The sequence below is a fragment of the Thamnophis elegans genome, chromosome 6, assembly GCF_009769535.1.
Source record: "Thamnophis elegans isolate rThaEle1 chromosome 6, rThaEle1.pri, whole genome shotgun sequence".
Taxonomy (NCBI): Eukaryota; Metazoa; Chordata; class Lepidosauria; order Squamata; family Colubridae; genus Thamnophis; species Thamnophis elegans.
In genome coordinates, this window is record NC_045546.1 from 40,325,658 (window position 1) to 40,344,471 (window position 18,814).

At 40.4% G+C, this 18,814-nt stretch overlaps 1 protein-coding gene across 1 annotated transcript in view; it reads right to left on the bottom strand.

Moving 5' to 3' along the window:
- The window catches only part of ADPRH (ADP-ribosylarginine hydrolase), a 53,805-nt gene that overhangs the window by 15,467 nt on the left and 19,524 nt on the right, over window positions 1-18,814 (bottom strand). The gene's annotated exons all lie outside the window — the stretch shown is intronic.

Below are 18,814 nucleotides of genomic sequence, written 5' to 3' on the forward strand. Positions count from 1 at the left end.
ACATCCTTCAGAGGGTGCGGGAAAGATTCCTCCTGCAGAGAGGCGTTAACAATCCTCTGGAGCCAGCCTCATGTTATCTCCCTGCTGGTCGACACCAGCCAGGAGGGACACGGGTCCAGTAAACAGGTGGAGGCACTCACCGCTCCCATGGCCTTGTCCATTTCCTCAGGAGCGACAAGCTGGAACTCGCTCCACAAAATCCGATCAAGGCCCTCACCCGGCATCTCCGTTGGTACTGTCCAAACAGAGCCCAGGTCCGTCCAAATCCGAACGACTTTGTCTGACAGAAACTGAACAAATTCCTTAGCTCTTCCCTGCAAGGGTTCTCCCGCATCCCTCCCTTTCAGAAGGGAGCAGGTTATCCTAAACAGGGCGGCCAGGCGAGATTCTGCGGACGCAATAAGAGCGGAAAAATGAGCACATTTTGCCACCCGTATCGACACTAAATAAGTCCTAATAAAGGCTCTTAGTTGTGTTCGGTCAGATTCGGAGTTACTAGCTCTCCAACGTCACTCTAGGCTTCTCTTTTGGTGCTTCATCTCCCGGAGTTCCTCGGTGAACCAAGGAGCCCTCCTGGATCCACTACCGCAGAGAGGCCGCAAAGACGCAATCCAGTCCAGTGCCTCAGCCGCCGCTGTATTCCAAGCAGCGATCAAGGACTCTGCCGGGTTGTGTGCAAGGGAGTCAGGTATCTCTCCCAGCGGTGTCTGAAATCCCGAAGGGTCCATTAGGCGCCTGGGGCGGAATCACTTAATCGGCTCCCCCTCCCTGCAGTGAGGGAGTAGTTTCCGAAAATCAAGCCTCAGTAGGAAGTGATCTGACTATGACAAGGGCGAGATCTCTATGCCCTTCAATTCCAGAACACGTCTCCACTGCCCCAAGAGAAACACGAGGTTGAGCGTGTGACCCACTGTATGAGTCGGACCCTGAATTACCTGGGTCAAGTCCATGGTCGTCATAGAAGCCATGAACTCCTGTGCTCTATCCGAGCGTTCGCCGAGAGATGGCAGGTTGAAATCCCCCAGTACTATCAGTCTGGGGAACTCAACCGCCAGTCTGTCTACTGACTCAAGGAGCGCAGGTAGGGCTGTTGTAACGCAGCTGGGAGGTAGGTAGGTTAGAAACAGGCCCATTTGACCCCCTAGGTCCAACTTCACCAGAAGGGATTCACACCCGACAGTCTCCAGAGCAGGGATCCCACGAGGGACTAATGACTCTCGGATGATGGCTGCCACTCCCCCACCCTTCACTGGTGTCGTGGTTGGTGGAGCACCTGAAACCCTTCTGGGCACATTTCTGAGAGGGGGACTCCTCCCTCGTGGCCCAGCCAGGTTTCAGTAATACATGCCAGGTCTGCCCCCTCGTCTAATATTAAGTCCCGGATGAGGGGAGCTTTATGAATCATAGACCTGGCATTTAGCAGCAGCAACCTGAGACCAGGGCCCTGACATCTCTTGCCACCTGGTCAGTTATCAAGGCCGGAAGGAGGGATCACTGTGACGTAGCAAACCCTCCTTCCCCGGTAATGGCTAGCCCTGTAACTCCCGTCATACCTGCCTCTCCCAAACGTAACCAGGATGCTCTGGCCCGTCCCCATAGACCCCTCCTCCCTCTCAAGGCCCCCATTCTCCCCGGCAGGCCATTCGTGCCATACACTCTGGGACGAGAGGCGGATCCGGGCCCCCATCCACTTCTGCTTCTGCACTCAGTGGAGGGGGCTCCAGGCCGCACTCTCAATCCCCTCATACATACCGGCCAGGCATTCTCCACATGCATACCCCACTAATGTTAAAAATATACAGTGATACAATAAAATACACTAAAATAGTAAGATGAATTACATTAGATTAAAAGCGTGGGATCACTCAATCACATACATACCACATACATTCCACATACGAAGTTTGCGCAGCTGTTGATATTGTGCAACGTCTATAGGCGGGATTGTAAAAAGTTCTGATCGATTGAAATTAACGGTGATATGAAGGGAAATAGTTCATCTTCTCTCCTCCTGTAGAATAGGATGGTATAGCAGGGGGTCCAAAAAATCCAAAGTGGCTTCCCTGAGCATCGACGAGCAGCAGTGGTCACACCAAATAAGACAGGACGTAAGTCCAAAGTCCAGGTCGTAAATCCAAAAGTAAGCCCAAAGTCCAGCAGCCGTGGGCAGGGAGAGCCTGGTGATAAGAAAGTAGACCCCGTAATCATGAAAGCAGACAGGGGAGAGGCCACACCGTAGGGAAGGCCAGGTCCAGTGGGAACGGAGGGGGGAGGCGCCCAAAAAGGCCGCGGCAACGGTAATGTAGCCAGCTGCCTGATCTTATCCAGCGCTATGCCAAGCTAACCACCTCCTCTCTGGAACAGTCTGATATAGTCCGGGGGTCACAGAAGTGAGAGCGAAAGATGTCAAAAGGAAGATGTTAGAGACGCCGGGGACGCCACATGTTGCAAAACGATGGAAACAGAGGGAGGGGATACCTAGGGAGGCCGTGGCAGCGGCAGACCGACCAACTGCCCGACCTCGTCCAGCGCTGTTCTACACCAGCCACATCCTCTCTGCCAGCAGTAATACTCCAACAGTCCAATGTGCTCCAGGGCCCCTCCCGGTCAGAAGGAGAGACAGAGCTAGGACTGCGAAAAGCTGTCGGATACAGCGCTGTCAGCGCTGTCAGCACAGCGCCGCCATTTTTACTCTTCTCGTCGCCAAACACCACCAAACGCCGAACGCCGCCAAATGCTGTAAAATTTATTATGGGCAGCCGCATGGACCGGGAGCCGCCCAATAGCGGCGACCCCCCAGATAGGCACCTGCTCGGGTCCACTAGATTTCGTTCCACTGGTAGGACCCCTTCCCGCATGATCTCTGAACTAAATTACCGGTTTTCTTGATGTTTTTTCACTCGCCCGGCCGGAGCAGAGAAGGCTGGCAGCCATCACACTTCGCACATGTGCAACAACCTTTACATAAGGTTGTCTACATTAATATATGTTGTCGGTTTCTAGTTAGTAGTTAGAAAGGTGTGTGTGTACACACACACACACACACACACACACACACACAAAGGGAAGAAAAACATAAAACAACCTGTATGTACATTTGAGATATACTGATACCGAAGTGTTGTAAAGATGAAAATTGTGACATAAAATGAAGAAAATTGTTCAATAAAAATCATTTTTTTTAAAGAGAGAGAATAGGCTGAATGTCATTCTCTGGGATTCCTGCTAACTAGCTCTCATAATCTGTAGACTTTAAATCTAAGTGTATGTATGAAAGAGTATTACTCATCCTGACCTCTTTTTTTTTTTTTCCATAGTGGCACGAGGGTGGGGATGAGCAAGACCAAACATTTCTAAGAGGAAACTTGCAGTTTCTGTTTTCCCTCCATTCTTCTTAACAGGGAATCCCCAATGGTTTAGCTTTGAAAGAAGCTAAACCCGCCCTGAATTACTTCAGGCTTATCTGATATATCAAAGAGAATTTCTCTAGCCTTTTTCTCCAGCAAGATTTCAAAGTACCCTATGACTCTGGAAGATAATTCAAAACACTTTGAAGAATCTAGCAGTTCTGGAAGTTGCTTCTAGTTTGGATAGGAAACATTATACTTGGTAAGGAGATCCTAATCTTCTCTCTTTCTAACAAATTCCTTGGAAACCTGGAAGATTCTTCTGAAGGCTCTGCTCTGGCCACCTCAGGATTCAATAGGTTAAGGCTGTAGTTGTAGCTTGTTTAGCTTATGCTTAAATCCAGCCTTGTTCCATTAAATATATCTTTGTTTTTCTGGTGACTTTATATGTTTATTATGTGTCATATATTTTTTGTCTTAAAAGAGAGGACCCATACAAAGAAAGAAACTGGTACATTAATACCAGTTTTCTTTAACCAAAGAAAAAAAGTGTTTAGACTAAATTTTCAGCAGAATATGGTTCGATTAAATGAGATTCTTTTGCATTATGAATATTTTCAGGATTAGAACATTCATCTTTCTTGAGACGAGGTCCAGATATGACCAGAGCTACTTTTTAAATCTATTGACTGTAGTGGATGTATTGAACATGCCAGTGATAGGATTTAATTTTTTTTACTACAGGTTATGTGGGAGTGGCTTGGTGGGCGTAGCTTGGTGGGAATGGCAGGGGAAAGACACTGTAAAATTTCCATTCCCTCCACACTCCAGGCGAAGGTTACTACAAAATCCACATTTCCTCCCGATCAGCTGGGACTCAGGAGGCAGAGAATAGATGGGGGTGGGGGCAGTCAGCAGTGGTATTTACCAGTTCTCTGCACAACTCAAAATTTCTGTTACTAGTTCTCCAGAACAGGTCAGAACCTGCTGAATGCCACTTCTAAAACATGCATATGTTTATATACCATGATTGGATAAGATCCACAAGACTTTCCACTTTTCTCCTTAACAATGTGCCTAGCTAATAAAGAACAGGTTTCAATCTATACATTCAGGTGTGAAGAATAAACTTTCAAAAATGTACATTAATCACATTTTGTACAATTTTAAACATTTCCAGAAGTACAGCTGTGTTTGTTTCAGAAAAAAAAGTCTGCAGCCTTAAAACAAATGTTGTTATTGTTACAGGTTTATGAGGATCATAGTTAATTTTATCATATCTGTGGAGCAATAACCTCAGACTAGAGTTATATGAGAATAAATTTTCAAGGAGATTTGTAGTGGAACAATAACTATACGTAGTTGGAATAAGTGAATAATCATGATCGGCTGCTTTAAGAAAGTTGTTTGATGAAGTGCTTGCTTGCTGATCCTTTGATATTTGGAGGAAAGGTTTACATCTGTGATTGATCAACTGAATCAGTACCCTTCATAAAAAGAAGGGGTAGTTGGGAATGTGTGATTACAATTAGTAAATTGGAGAATTTATGAAAGTTGAGGCAAGATAAACTAAATACACTGGTATACCGTGTTTCCCCAAAATAAGACCTATTGCAAAAATAAGACCTAGCATGATTTTAAACATGTGCCTAATATAAGCACTGCCCCAAAAATAAGCCCTAGTGAAGATTGACATCAACCTGGGGAGGTGTGTCCAGCACTGGAGGCAGAGAGGGCATGGGGGCCAATGGTGTCTGGCAGCAGCCATAGCCTATGCAACGCATAGACTATGATTACTTGCCCAAGCACCAGGTGGAGGCAGAGATGGAGGCAGGCAATCTGGATACAATGTGGGAAAGCTGAGAGTTGGTGGTCCAAAGCAGGTGGCTGGCCGCAGGAACCTTGCCTTTGTGCAGCAACACCAGAAGCAGACGGAGGCATAGGTGCAGGGGGAAGGGGAAGGCAGGCAAACCTGATTATCTATGCAGGCAGAGACATAAAGAGAAGCCTCCCATGGCCGGCCACCCACTCTGGCCGACCAACTCTCTGCTTTCCCATGGCCCACACGGTGCATCCAGATTGTGTGCCTCTACCCTGTGCCTCTTCTGCTATCTGCTGCTTGGACAGGTAATCAACCTGCCTGCAATACGCAGGCTGCAGCTGCTGCAGGACACCATCAGCCCCCGTGCCCTTGCTGCCTTTTATCCGCACATTGTGTGCATGGGCCACGAAGACTGGCTGATCATCCTGAAATCGTGTTTTCCTAGTGCTTATTTTGGAGCCAAAAAATCTATAAGATCAGGTTTTATTTTTGGGAAAGCATGGTAGTATAGGTGATACCTGACTCAATAATAGTAACTGTGAGAGGGATCTTGGAATCCTAAAGGGCAATCACTTAAATATGAGCCTGCAGTGTGCTGCAGCTGCCCAAAAAGCCATCACAGTTCTAGGCTGCATTGAGGGACAGAATCAAGATCATGTGAAGTGTTAATGCCACTTTATAATGCCTTGATAAGGCTACACTTGGAATACTGCATCCAGTTTTGGTTGCCATGATGTAAAAAAGAAGTTGAGATTCTAAAGTATGCAGAGAAGAGCAACAAAGATTTTTAGGGGGCTGGAGGCTAAAACATATATGCTGGAATTCAGTATCTACTTGATGAAAAGAAGGACTAGGGGTGACATGATAGCAGTGCTCTAATATCTCAGGGATTTCCACAAAGAGAGAGTCAAGCTATTCTCCAAAGCATCTGAAGGCAGGACAAAAAGCAACAGATGGAAACCAATCAAGGAGAGAAGCAATCTAGAATTAAGGAGGATTCCTGCCAGTTAGAACATTTAATCAGTGGAACAACTTGCCTCCAGAAGTTGTGGAGATGCTCTGACTCTGGAAGTTTTAAAGAAGAGATTGGACAACCATGGGTCTGAACTGGTATAGGGTTTCCTGCCTGAGAAGGGGTTAGACTAGAAGACCTCAAGATCCCTTCCAACTCTGTTGTTCTGTTCTGTTCTTTTTACAGAAAGGCGAGCAGGAGGAGAAATATGGGTACATTGACCTCTCACATGCAGGAATTAGTTGGAAGGATGTCAGATGAGCTATTCTCAGTAAGATTAATGTTGGTAGCAGGAATTACCTAGCCACTAACGTCAAATAAGAGATATAGCTGGGGATAGAAGCCCAATTTGAAATTTTAGATTTGAAATTCTTTCCCAATAGATTCAGTCCTGTTGCTGCTCTTCTAGATTTAAACTGCTCTTTCAATAATTTGCTGGCAATGTAGTTTTTCTCTGAATGCATGTGCATTGTCATACAGTTATTTTCCTTGAAACTTATGAGGGGGGAATATTGAGTAGTGACATGGGTTAAAATACTGTAATTTCTCCCTTGCCTATTATTCTCACAATCCTGTTATCCAGGAGAAGAGGGCCAGCCTACTGAATAACATACACCTCTTTTGTTGTTTTTTCTTAAAGCATTCTATGGTAGGAGAAAAAAAGGGTCAGTAGTATAAGCTATGAACCAGCAACTTATTTATTTTTGTACATTTGTTCTATATTCTATATTTTTGAGAACTGAGAAATATTGGTCCATAGCATAAGAGGAACAGATACAGGTTAGACATTCTCAAAAACTACCAAAGAGAGAGAGAGGATGATGTTCAAACCCTAGTAGACCACTGCTAAATGTCAGAGACAGGAATTTAAATACTCTTTATGAGCCAAATACATATGCAAAATACATCTCCTGAAGTTCGCCTTTGGTATTGTAGTTTAATAATTTGTGAATGAAATTTAACTTTTCATGCTTCATTATGTCATTCAAGCCCTTGAAGCAGCTATTAGCATTAGGACAAGACTCGAACAGGCCCAAAAAGTTCATAAGAATGTTGGTTTGGATTATGTTAAACTCCTCTATTCTATTATTCTATTCTCAGAATAGGGTCTGGGAAACCCATATGCACGATGTTGTGAGTACAAGGTTGTTGATCACATGTGGAGATATTCACGATCCCTAATGCAGTAGTGGCCAAAATTGTGGAAACCTTTTGGGAAAAGTGTACATTATTTTTTGAGGTTTGATGGCTAATAACACCACTCTCATCACTCCCAATAACACTGTCCCATTGTTCTTCTGTCCAGGTAACATGGGCTTTAGCCCCATTTAGTCTTTTCAACCTTTGTTTGAAAGATAAAGAGGCTTTTTTCGTGGAATTCTAGATTTTAGGCCAAATTCCTGCAGGGTATACCAAACAGTCCTTGCACTCAACTTCACATTGCATTGCACCATTTCATCTTGTATGCACCCAAATGACTTTCTTTTGTCACATAGGCACTGTCTCTTAATTTTTCTATCATCGTTTGCTGGTGTGCACCTTTTCTTGCCTTTACCAGTGTGGTTTTGTATTGACTGAGTCTCCTTATGCCTCTTCAAAAACGTAGAAATTCCACCTTTGGTAAAGTTTCCACCAATTTTTCTTCTAATTTATTTATAACTGAAGCCTTGTAATAATACTATAATAGTAATAATACTACTTTACATTGCTTTCTGGATGACCAGTCAACTCTTTGCACCATTACTTTAATTTTATTACATTTTACAACTCACTAAATGAAAGAACAAAAAAAAACCAACCAACTTGAAAGCAATCACATAGCACACTGACAAATGTCCTCCTCCCAGCTTCAATACATGACATCAATAACTGAATACTATTGTGATCTGATTGGCTCATTGCCAAAACAAGATGACACATGATTGGCTCTCTAAACACTCATGCTCATTGGCTTCAATCAGATGAAGGAGAGTTATCTGATATCAACTTAAGCACGTTGTGCTTTCTTTTTCTGGTTATTTGGCTATAACATTTCATAGAATACAGATAATTAAGCAAACTTTGTTGATTACATTCTTGATTAAATTATCTTTCCCTTGATATATAATTTTATGGTACTACTGCAAAAAAAAGTGGTGTTATTAGCCCTCAAACCTCAAAAATACACTTTTCCCAAAAGATTTCCACAATTTTGGCCACTACTGTATAGCCATTGTGATTAATAGCTCACAATAGCCTTATTCTTTATAAATGTGTTTGTTCCTTTGTCCAAATTGCTTATTACTATACCCTGTGGTAGTAAATTAACCAGATACCATATGATCTAATATTTCTTTTAGGTGCTTTACATTTTCTACTATTCAACCTCAGAGCTTCAAGAAGAGGAACAGAATACATTCTAGCCCATTTTCCTGCAGTGTGTATCAGTTTGTACACTTAACATAATCACTTTAGTAAGTTTTTTTTTTGCTTAAGCTAAAAACACTACATTTTGCAAACTTTCCCCACAGACTTACTCCACACTTTTTGGTTGCTCTTTTTTGCAATTCCCTTGAGAAGTACATTGGTCAGAATAGTACACAATATTCCAATTGTGATTAGTAATAGAGTTGATGGTGATATGCTTCTTCTATGTGGTATGGCTATGGCTCTCCCTTTTCCTATTTAACATCTGCATGAGGCCTCTGAAATAGGTCATACAACAGCATGGGTTGCTGTACCATCAGTATGTTGATGATATTCAATTAACATCTCAGGCAGGCATGCCAAGCAGATGATGACATTCAGGTGTTTATCCAGTACCTGAAGACTGTGAAAGTCTGGGTGGAGAGGAACTAGCTTGGACTCAACTCTGGAATGTTGTAGCTTTGCATCCTTGTCTGTCCGCGCCAGGGTACAGTGAATTGTCATCCTCAATTTTCTATTGGGCAGTACTTCTTCATAGAGGTGGATAACAATTTTAGGGTCTTCTTGGAATCATGGTTCCTGCTCAAGGAACATATGGCAATCATGGCTAGGGGGAGCCTTTTTTCCAGGTTCAGCTTGTGCATCAATTGTGTATTTTCCTTGACTGAGTAGCATTGCTCACCATTACTCACACCTTAATTATCTCTTGGTTGGAGTAATGCCCTCTATAGGTGGTTGTCTTTGAAGACCACTTGGAAATTACAATTGAACCTGCATGCAGTGATATACAGTTCTGGGCACTTCATGTCCTTCCCATGTTACATTGCTGCTCTTTGGCTTCCAGTGGCTTTCCAGGTGCAATTCAAGGTGCTGGTTACCACCATGAACATTCTGAATGACACAGGGTCAGGTTATCTACAGTACAGGGCTGTTTCTCCTTGATGGTAATAGTCCATCCTGTCAGGGTGGGTATGTTCCATGTTCCTTCCCTTAAATGTTGCCATCTGATGAGACCTAGGAGATGCACATTTTCTATGGCTGTCCTGACCCTATGGAACAGTATCTCCCTGATATCTCCCACCCTATTAGCCTTCTAGAAGGGTATGCAGAGGGTGTGAGAATCATCAAGAATTGGACTAGATAGAAATGACCCTAAGAAATGTAGAATGGTGCTGTGGATGAGATATAAGGGCTATGGAGTTCAATTGGTTACAGTTATTCTGGTTTTTAATGAATTTATTGTGAGCTGCCTAGAATTTTCACATGTAAGATACAGATTTTCTAAATGAATGAATCAACCTAAGACCTGCAAGTTGGGATGTTAGTGGACTGTTGGGAAGCACCCAACCCAGCAGAGAAGAGATAAAGCATAGAGTTAGCCTTGAGTTACTGTGCGACTGCAAAAGAGCTAGGACTGACCCTACCTAAATTCCTTGGAGGCTTATCTAATTGTTCCTCAAGAGAATACTGTCAGATTGGGGAGATTCCTGTACTGAAGGCAGAAAATAGTAAAGTAGTTAGCTGGAACTCTGCCTTTGGATCTGAGTGTTCACATCTGATATTGACTCATTGACAAGTCTTTGTCAATTGTTTTGTCTAGATTTTGTCTGAGACAGGTTTTTTTTTAACCCATTGTTGATATTCATTTTATATTTTTAAAAGTGCTAGCTGCTGATCACCATATTAATGATTTAAATAGAAAAATAATATATATTATCCAATAACCAACATTAAACTAAAATTCAGTAAACACAGGGGAAGAAAAACACCAATCCCAGCACATAAATATCAACAATATTGGTCATATAGAAAACAAACAATACAGAACCATCACCTTATTAGGCGAACAAATACACTATCACCATCAAGATATAAATCATAAACATTTGCCCACAAGATCATTTCATTCAAATTTTTGCAAAATCCTGCAAACTAATGAGCCACATTTCCCCAGAGTTCCTGTACTAATGAGTTGATCTAAATGAAGGGTAATGAAGGATCAGCATCCAGAAACCAAACTTGGAAAAATTCAGTGCTACATACCAATTCCTAAACTGCAAATATTTCTCTCCCTCCCTCCCACTCTTCCTTCCCTCTGTCTCTCTGTCTCTCTCTCTCTCTCTTTCCCTCCCTCTCTCCCTCCCTCCCTCTCTCTCACACTCACAGATAACCTGTAATGGAATTTTCCTTAAAGCTTTAATCACCTCTCCCAGTTGCTTGGGGACTTCCCAGAGCATGAATAAATAATCTGTGAGCAATTATGAGAAGAAATTCTCCACATACCTGTACTTAATTTTACTATCCCTTTCATATGCTTTCATATGTAGTAGAACAATTATTGGTTTTCTTGAAATTAATTGTTCCAGAAAACATTGGAATATGGACTAAGTGTTGCTTGTTATTTGTGTCCTTATTGCCATTCGGAATCTACCTTTCCATCAATATGGGATAGATCATGGGTGAATAACCTGGCTAGGGTGAAGAACTGAATTAACAATTAATTAATTAATTAATTGCATAATGTATTTTGATCTTTTGCATTTTGATCTTTCTTTGTCTCGCCTATACACAACACACACCCTCATATTGGTAATGGTCAATTCTAATCTCTTCCCGCCACCAGTCTAGATCAAAAGCTGTTTTCTTCTGCCATTGATGGCAAAAGCAATCTTCCCTGCAGAGATCTTGGTAGGGAGGCTTTACTTTCATCCCCACCCCTGCCCGATCAAGATCACTATTTACTTGCAGAGCTTTGTGGGGAAGCAGGAAAGGTTTTGATTTCTCCAGTTCTCAATGGGAATAAACTTAACACCACCCTCCCCCAGATCTTGAGTTCTCACAGTACTGTAGTGGAAAAGAACAAATTTGATCCCAGTCACTGACTGACTTTTAGCTAATCACGCTCTCTCAGATCAACACAGGGTTGTTGGGTGGGAAAAGAGAAATGGGAATTAGCTACCTGAATTGCTTACAAAAGAAATAAATGTGTTTTTAAAAAATCTGTAAAAAGTGAATAGAATCTAAGTATGATATATAAAAAAACTGAAAGATGTGGACTGATCTGCATAGTTTTTCATTAGTGGGATAACTTTAAGCTGGTAAAAAATATATTTTCACTGTTACATTCTGTAATATAGAGCTTTTCCATCTGGGTCTTTCAGAACCTTTAAGATTCTGTGAGAAATTGGTGTGAATTCAAGATAAGCTAAAGATGAGGATAATTAAGAAGAAATAATATTGCTTGAACATATCCAGGGCATCCATAAGCAATTACATCTGAGTCGCTGAACATTGATATGTTTGATTAAAACATTAGCTACTGAAGTAATTATGAGAGTCAAGTTTTAATTTTTGTATACTGGAAATGTTAATTTTGCATTTACAATAAACAATTTACTTAAAATAAGTATCTTGGACAATAAGATACTGGAGTGGGTTGCCATTTCCTTCTCTAGTGGATCACATTTTGTCAGAGCTCTCTGCTATGACCTGTCCGTCTTGGGTGGCTCAAGGTCGACTCAGCCTTCCATCCTTCCGAGGTGAAATGAGGACCCGGACTGTGGGGGCAAGTTGCTGACTCAATTTGCTAAAAAATTTGTAAACCGCTTAGAGAGGGCTGAAAGCCCTATGAAGCGGTAAAAGTTTATAAATCCTTGCAGAAAATAATATTTAAATAATATTTTCTTTTCCCAGCTGCTATCGAGTGTTCTTGTTTTGCTTAATACGTAACATTAAATTCTGGTAAACTACACATGTTTTTACCATTTTCAGTTATTCTAAATGAATGTTCATACAGTATATTTTTTGTAGTCTTTATGTTTGTATATGTGTCTTTATATGTGCATGTTCATTTGCACATGCACATGCATGTGCAATGGTTCAGCAGTTAAGACACTGGGCTTGCCAATTGGAAAGTCAAGACCTGAAAGTCATTAGACAGAGTGAGTTTCCGTTACTTGCCCCAGCTCCTGCCCACCTAACAGTTCGAAAGCATGCAGATGTAACTATATAAATAGGTACCACTTCAGAGGGAAAGTGACAGTGTTCTGTGTACCTTAGCCTATAGTCATGGTGGCCACACGACTACAGAAATGTCTTTAGACAACACTGGCTCCCTTGACCAAGAAACAGAGATGTGCACCACCCCTTAGAATCAGACATAACTGCAGAGGAAACATCTGTGTGTGTGTGTGAGAGAGAGAGAGAGAGAGACAGACAGACAGACAGACAGACAGAGATGGGCTGCTCCAGGTTCGTCCCAGTTTGGCCAAATCGGTAGTGATGGTATTGGGAGGCTCCGTCTATGCCATCTGATTATGGGCAGTGATCCCCAGTGGCGGGTCATGACTGGTACGCCCCCGTACTGTTCCAGTACGGTGCTCCAGAGGGCCCACCCCTCCACCCACACTCCTTACTGGTATTTGAGGTCTTTGGCGCTTCCATGCATGGAGCATATGGCACCTGCGCGACATGCCGCTGAGCAGCTGAAGCGCGATTGATGGAAAAGGAAAGATAAGGGGTGATTGAGCGGCTATTTTCCTTGGAGGAGTGGGGATGGGTGATGGGTGGGGAGATATTAAGACAACACGGTTGATAAAGAGATGTTAACGAACGGTTCGGGATGAGGGTAGGCTCTCCACAGGATGGGAACCAGAGGATGTTGTGCACTCAGAGTGTCCCCTGCAAGTTTTAGGACTCCTAATATGCCCCTCCCAATAATTGGGCTCCCTTCAAAAAGGATTGGAGATTTTTAGTATCCTGTTAGGGACCAGGCAAGCCTGACCCGTCCAGAGGATGGGTGGTGGTTGGGAAAGCCTCTTTTGTTTGCAGACAGTAAGTGCCACGAGCACATTGGTTGGTCATCTCAGACAACCGTCTTTTGATGTTTTTTTTCCTCCCATGGGGAACGGAGGCTGCTGTATTAGGGACTTGTCTGAAGACGTGCTTTCATATAATTCATGACTTTGTGTATGTGTGTGCATGTAGGCAGAGAGATTTCCTTAGATGAGGAAATGTGTGTCATCTGAAAGATTATGGAGCAGAAGGAGGGTGAATGTGGGCTGTGATGCACAGCTAACCCTCTAGAGATTTTAGCAGAGCACAAAAGGATTGTGGCTCCCAGTAGCAGCAACGGCAGCAAACGTCTTCCTTGCCAGCTTCTAAACTGGGATGTTATTGAAAGAAAGGAGCCCTTGAATGTGAAGCTAAGAGTAAATTTTAGGCAACCAAATAGTGAGTTAGCTTTCTGATAGTAAAAAGTTGTAGGCTGCTTAATTCCTTCTCAGAGTATATTCTCTTTTTGTTTTGCCCTTAGTTTCAATTGGGATTCAAATAAGAACTGTAGTCCAACAGCTAAATTCCGTAAGAAGGGGGATGAGTGCAAACGCCCCTTCCACTGTAAAGCTATGAAGCTAGAGCTGATATGTCAAAGTCTCCAGTTTAAATGTCATCTTAGCTAAGTGACCTTAGGGAAAGTACAGCTGTCAGTTAAGGTACCTACCCCCATCTGCTGAATGAAGATAATAATATATTCTGATTTAAGGGAATGATAGCAAACAAGGCTTCTTGAAATAATGCTTGCAAAGTAATATAGAAATGTTGGCTGCAAAAGTTGATGGAATTAGGAAAGATGGCAAAATTGACTGCTTTGATTAAAGAACACAATTAATTTTGTTTCTACTTGGAAACCCCTTTTGTGCTTCGGGGGAGGGGGACTAAAACTTTGATTTTGGTTTTCCTATTAGATAGTTTGTTGTTATAGAATTGGGTAGTATATGTTATTGTGTAAAAGTAAAAATTTGAGGTTGTAATGTTATTATCTTCTACTGTGCTAAAAAAGAGTCAGAAGTCAATGCCTCCCCCCCTTTTCCCCTTCTACCACACACTTTCTCCTTTTTCCCTTTTTCCACTCTTAATTTCCCCTTATTTTCATTTTTTTGTCTTTTATATTCTGATAAACTAATAAAAATAATTAAGCAGGCGAGAAAGATGAAAAGTAAATGTGATTAAAGTTCACTTTTCACCTTCCTCCACTATCAGTGCCTTTCCCTCTCACTTTGGCCTTTTGTAGTGGAGCAAAAATAATATTTCTATCAAAGCTTCCTTCCCAGGGGAGAACTCCCAGAATGCCAAGATATGGGCATTAAAGCCAACCCCAAAAAGAAAGACCCTATCCCAGAAATCTTGCTTCAAGCCAAATTTCCCCCCATTTCCCTCAATACACTAAAAAAAAAACCTCTTCCGTGTCTTCCTACTAAATGAGAGCCTTTTGGTGTAGTGGTGAAAGGGCTGGCCTACACACCAAGGGAAGATGAGTTCGAGTCCTGCTTTTGGGCCAGTCGTTCTCTCTCAGCCCAACCCACCTCACAGGGTTGTTGTTATGTGGAAAATATTAAAAGGAAGATTAGGTATGTTTTCCGCCTTTCAGTTATTTGTAAAAATAAGACAGGTGGGATAAAAATCTAATAAATAATAAAAATAAAAATAAATGAACCATAGACCATTTATTCTATCAGAACATCTTATTCCTAATCAATTCAATTGAATTATTCCTTCATGAGGATTAACTAAAAAGTCCCATTTTTTAAAAAAATTTAATCAAGAACCCCCCCCCCCCCCAGGTCAATGGTGTCCCTCTTTACCAATCTGAAAATCTGGTCACCTTACTCCAAGGGTCACCTGCAGAAAGCTCTTGGGGAAAAATATATGTGGTCACTAGACATTAATAACAATCTGCTGACCTATCATCATTCTATGGAGACAAATATATGAAGGTGCATGCTAATCTTCCCTATTTCTTTTTATATTTAGTTACTTTCTTGTAAACTTTATCTCCCTTTTAGAAATAGTATATAGAACAACCTCCTTTTATAGAACTCCCCTGTGATGCAAATTAGGCTGAGAGATCATGACTGCTCAAAGCACCTGACGATTTCCTCTGGTATTAGGAGAGCCCCTTAACTGCTGTGCTGCATGGGAAAGGAAAGATAACCCTAATCTCACATTGCTCCAAAGGTCTCCAGTGGTTAGAATATCTTCAGGTTTATCAGATTCAATCTATCAGTAATCCAAATCTGAGGTAAACCTTTCCCTGCTCTAGGGATGTAAATTTTGGTAACAAAGAAAAGCATGGAGTTTTATTTATGTATGTATTTATTTATTCAATTTATATGGCCGTTCATCTCAAGTTAATAGCTCTGGGTGGAATTATTATGGGAAAGCACAGGGAACAGGAAACAATCTCCCCCCCACACACACACATAGATCTACAAAATGATTAAGGAAGTTAGAGTAAGTTATTTCCCATTCTAGAGCAATAACCATAGTTCCTTTCAGGATGTTGTATTTTCATACTTAATATTCTGCAGTTCTGCACTTCTAATTCAAGTGTCTTCAGTACTCAATTTACAGAATTTGCTCCTTTTTTTGTAAAAATTCTTTTTAATTCTGCAAAACATGAGGCAAAAAATTCTTAATAGCCTGCTGAGTAACTTTGTGTTTGTGTGTGTGGGGGGGGGGGGGTCAACCACTTAGGTTTTTTTTTTTTTAAAAAAAAATCTTTCTGTAAAGTTTGGGATTATCCCGATATATTACTCTCATGGATAAATGTGTTGGAAGCTTACAAGCCATCAACTAATTGTTTGCATTTATTTTTCAGATTTTTTATTTAGTTTTCAGTAATAGTTTTCCTGCATCTGTTTCATTTCTAGTTATTGGAATTGTATTGCTTTTATTTTATTTTTGCACACTTTGTTTTCCTCTAGAGTTCTTTGAGTTTATCATTATTACTGTTAATAATGTTCTTAAATGTGCCTGATGCTGAGAATCTTCCTCTTTTTCTGTACATGCTTCCCCTTTCAGGCTAAAATATGTGTTAGTTTCATGGAAAATAAACTTACTCTGAAAATAATTAATCAGATTTTAAAGAAGTTCTAATGGTCTTTAAGGTTAATGCTTTGAAATCACAGTCTTATACATCCTCAATAATTTACTGACTCATCCCTATCACACAAGGGATATTGAATAGTTGTTTATCTTTTCTCTTGTAAAATACTGAAAATATTCTGATCCATTTTATTCAGTGCCCTCAGAACTCACAATAACTCTGGTTTCTAAAAATCCCCTTGTGTGTAGTTAATATAAATACACGTCCTACTGCCCTGTCAATGTTTTAAAAAATCCAAACAATATATGACTTTAGATAAAGGAATTGAAAAAAGTGTTAATGAAAGTCTCACCAGTCCTTCAGTTTTGGAAAACAGAAAAGCTCAGGAAAACCTTTTTGAGTTTTTAGTTTACAGAAAAAAACCCTGCTTGGGCAAAATTTGTCCCCTTATTATTTAAACAGATAACTTTTCTATCTCAAAGATGCTTTTTCAAAAGGCAGCCAGACTGAGATTTTTTTTTTCCCTTCAGGAAGAAGAAAACATTTCATTTCTGATCCAAGAAGCTTCATAAATTCTGATGGTGGGGGGATAGTACCTATCAGTAAAAAAAAATCATGAAAAAACAGTCCAGTTGCCTTTTGAAAAAGCACCTTTGAGACAACTAAGATCTGGTGACTAAGAATCTCCACGGATAATTTTTCTGTTACTGAAGTAGATCAAAACACGAACAGTCCTCAAATCACATGATAATGCTACCTCTTCACATCAAACAAAAAGATACTCTCTGCCATAAAAGCTTATGTGTTACTAGAATTCCTTTTTTTAAAAAAAGAAAAGGTTAATTCCACAGTAATATTTAATACATGGAAAATATTTAAAAACAATACTGGGAGAGAGCCCAATATATCTGTTTCAGTTTTATGAAATCGATATAGTGTCTCACTTTTTCTTTTTTGTACTGAATAATTTTTAATGTTAGTCAGGATTATGAGATACACATTATCAACATTAAAATTTATATGTGTGTGTACAAGCAAATAGATTGCTTATCACCCAGAGTAGATTGGTAGTGACATATATTTTCAATACATAAATGTTTTCATTTATTACACTTTATTCTTGTTTTCTTCCAAACGTATTTAAGGGACAGCTTCAATGGTGCTAATAATTTTAGTTTTTTGAGCCCTCTTAATACAATACTTAGGAAGGACTCCAGAATGTAGTAGGAATCATTGCCCCAATCTAAAAATTTCCAGATAGTCTTAAATTTTAACTCTCAAAATGTCCAATCAGCCTAGCCAGTCCTCCAAAATTTGGAAAAAGTGGGTTGGAGATATCGGATCTAAAAAGTGAATTTTCCTCCCCCATTATATAATTAAAACTGAAATCTAATATTAACATATATAAATATATCACTGGTTCTCTTGGACTACATAATTTTCTTTTCATTCTACATAAAGCAGCATTTACATGCAGTACTATACATAGTCCTCACTGGGTTTATCTAACACCCAGCAGTTTTAACTCTTAAGGAGTTCATAAAATGCATGGAATTTAAAATGCATGGAATCCCTTTTTGGAAAATTAACAAGAACGTTCATGTTCATATGACTTAATGACATAATACCTAAAAATAAATGTAAAACAGTACAATTTAGGAAGTGGTCTATATAGCATGAGATACTAAAAGCACAATGTAAAAGTACAACGCTATAGATACGTCAAGCCTACATTTACTAAGTCATATTTATAATTCTTAAACACTTCCTTAAGGGGCATACTGCTGATTAGTACAGTTGCTAGATTTATCAGCCTGTCTCTCATAAAATGGAAAGTGTTGGTGAAAGCTGCAATATTTCAGACATCGAAAAAGAGAAGTTGTGTGGGTGGTGAATTTAGTTTATTTTAACCTTTTGCTATGATCATTGTTTAAAGAATTGGTGACTTGGGACTTTGTAATCAGACAGCTGAAAGAAGACTTGATTTGTAGGGCAAGCGACTAATCACAGATTCTGTTTACTGTAAGTTGACTATAAATGATTTTCTTGCTTCCTTATACTTGTTATCTTTTGTTGTACTGCAAATAGATGATTAGAAACTGATTATTTATTTAAGGTCCATTTAATCTGTTATCTCATCAAAATTTAGAATTTTCCTTTCCCTTTTCAATTACTAGTATTATTAGGAACATTTTAAATTATGAAAGGAAATGTACGTAGCAATTTTTCCTCCAACAGCTATTAGCACTGGATTTAATGTTCTTTGAAGGGTCCCTTCTAAATACATAGTTGCTTTAGTTGCAGAACATTCAAATAACTTGAGAACAATGATTTATTTATTT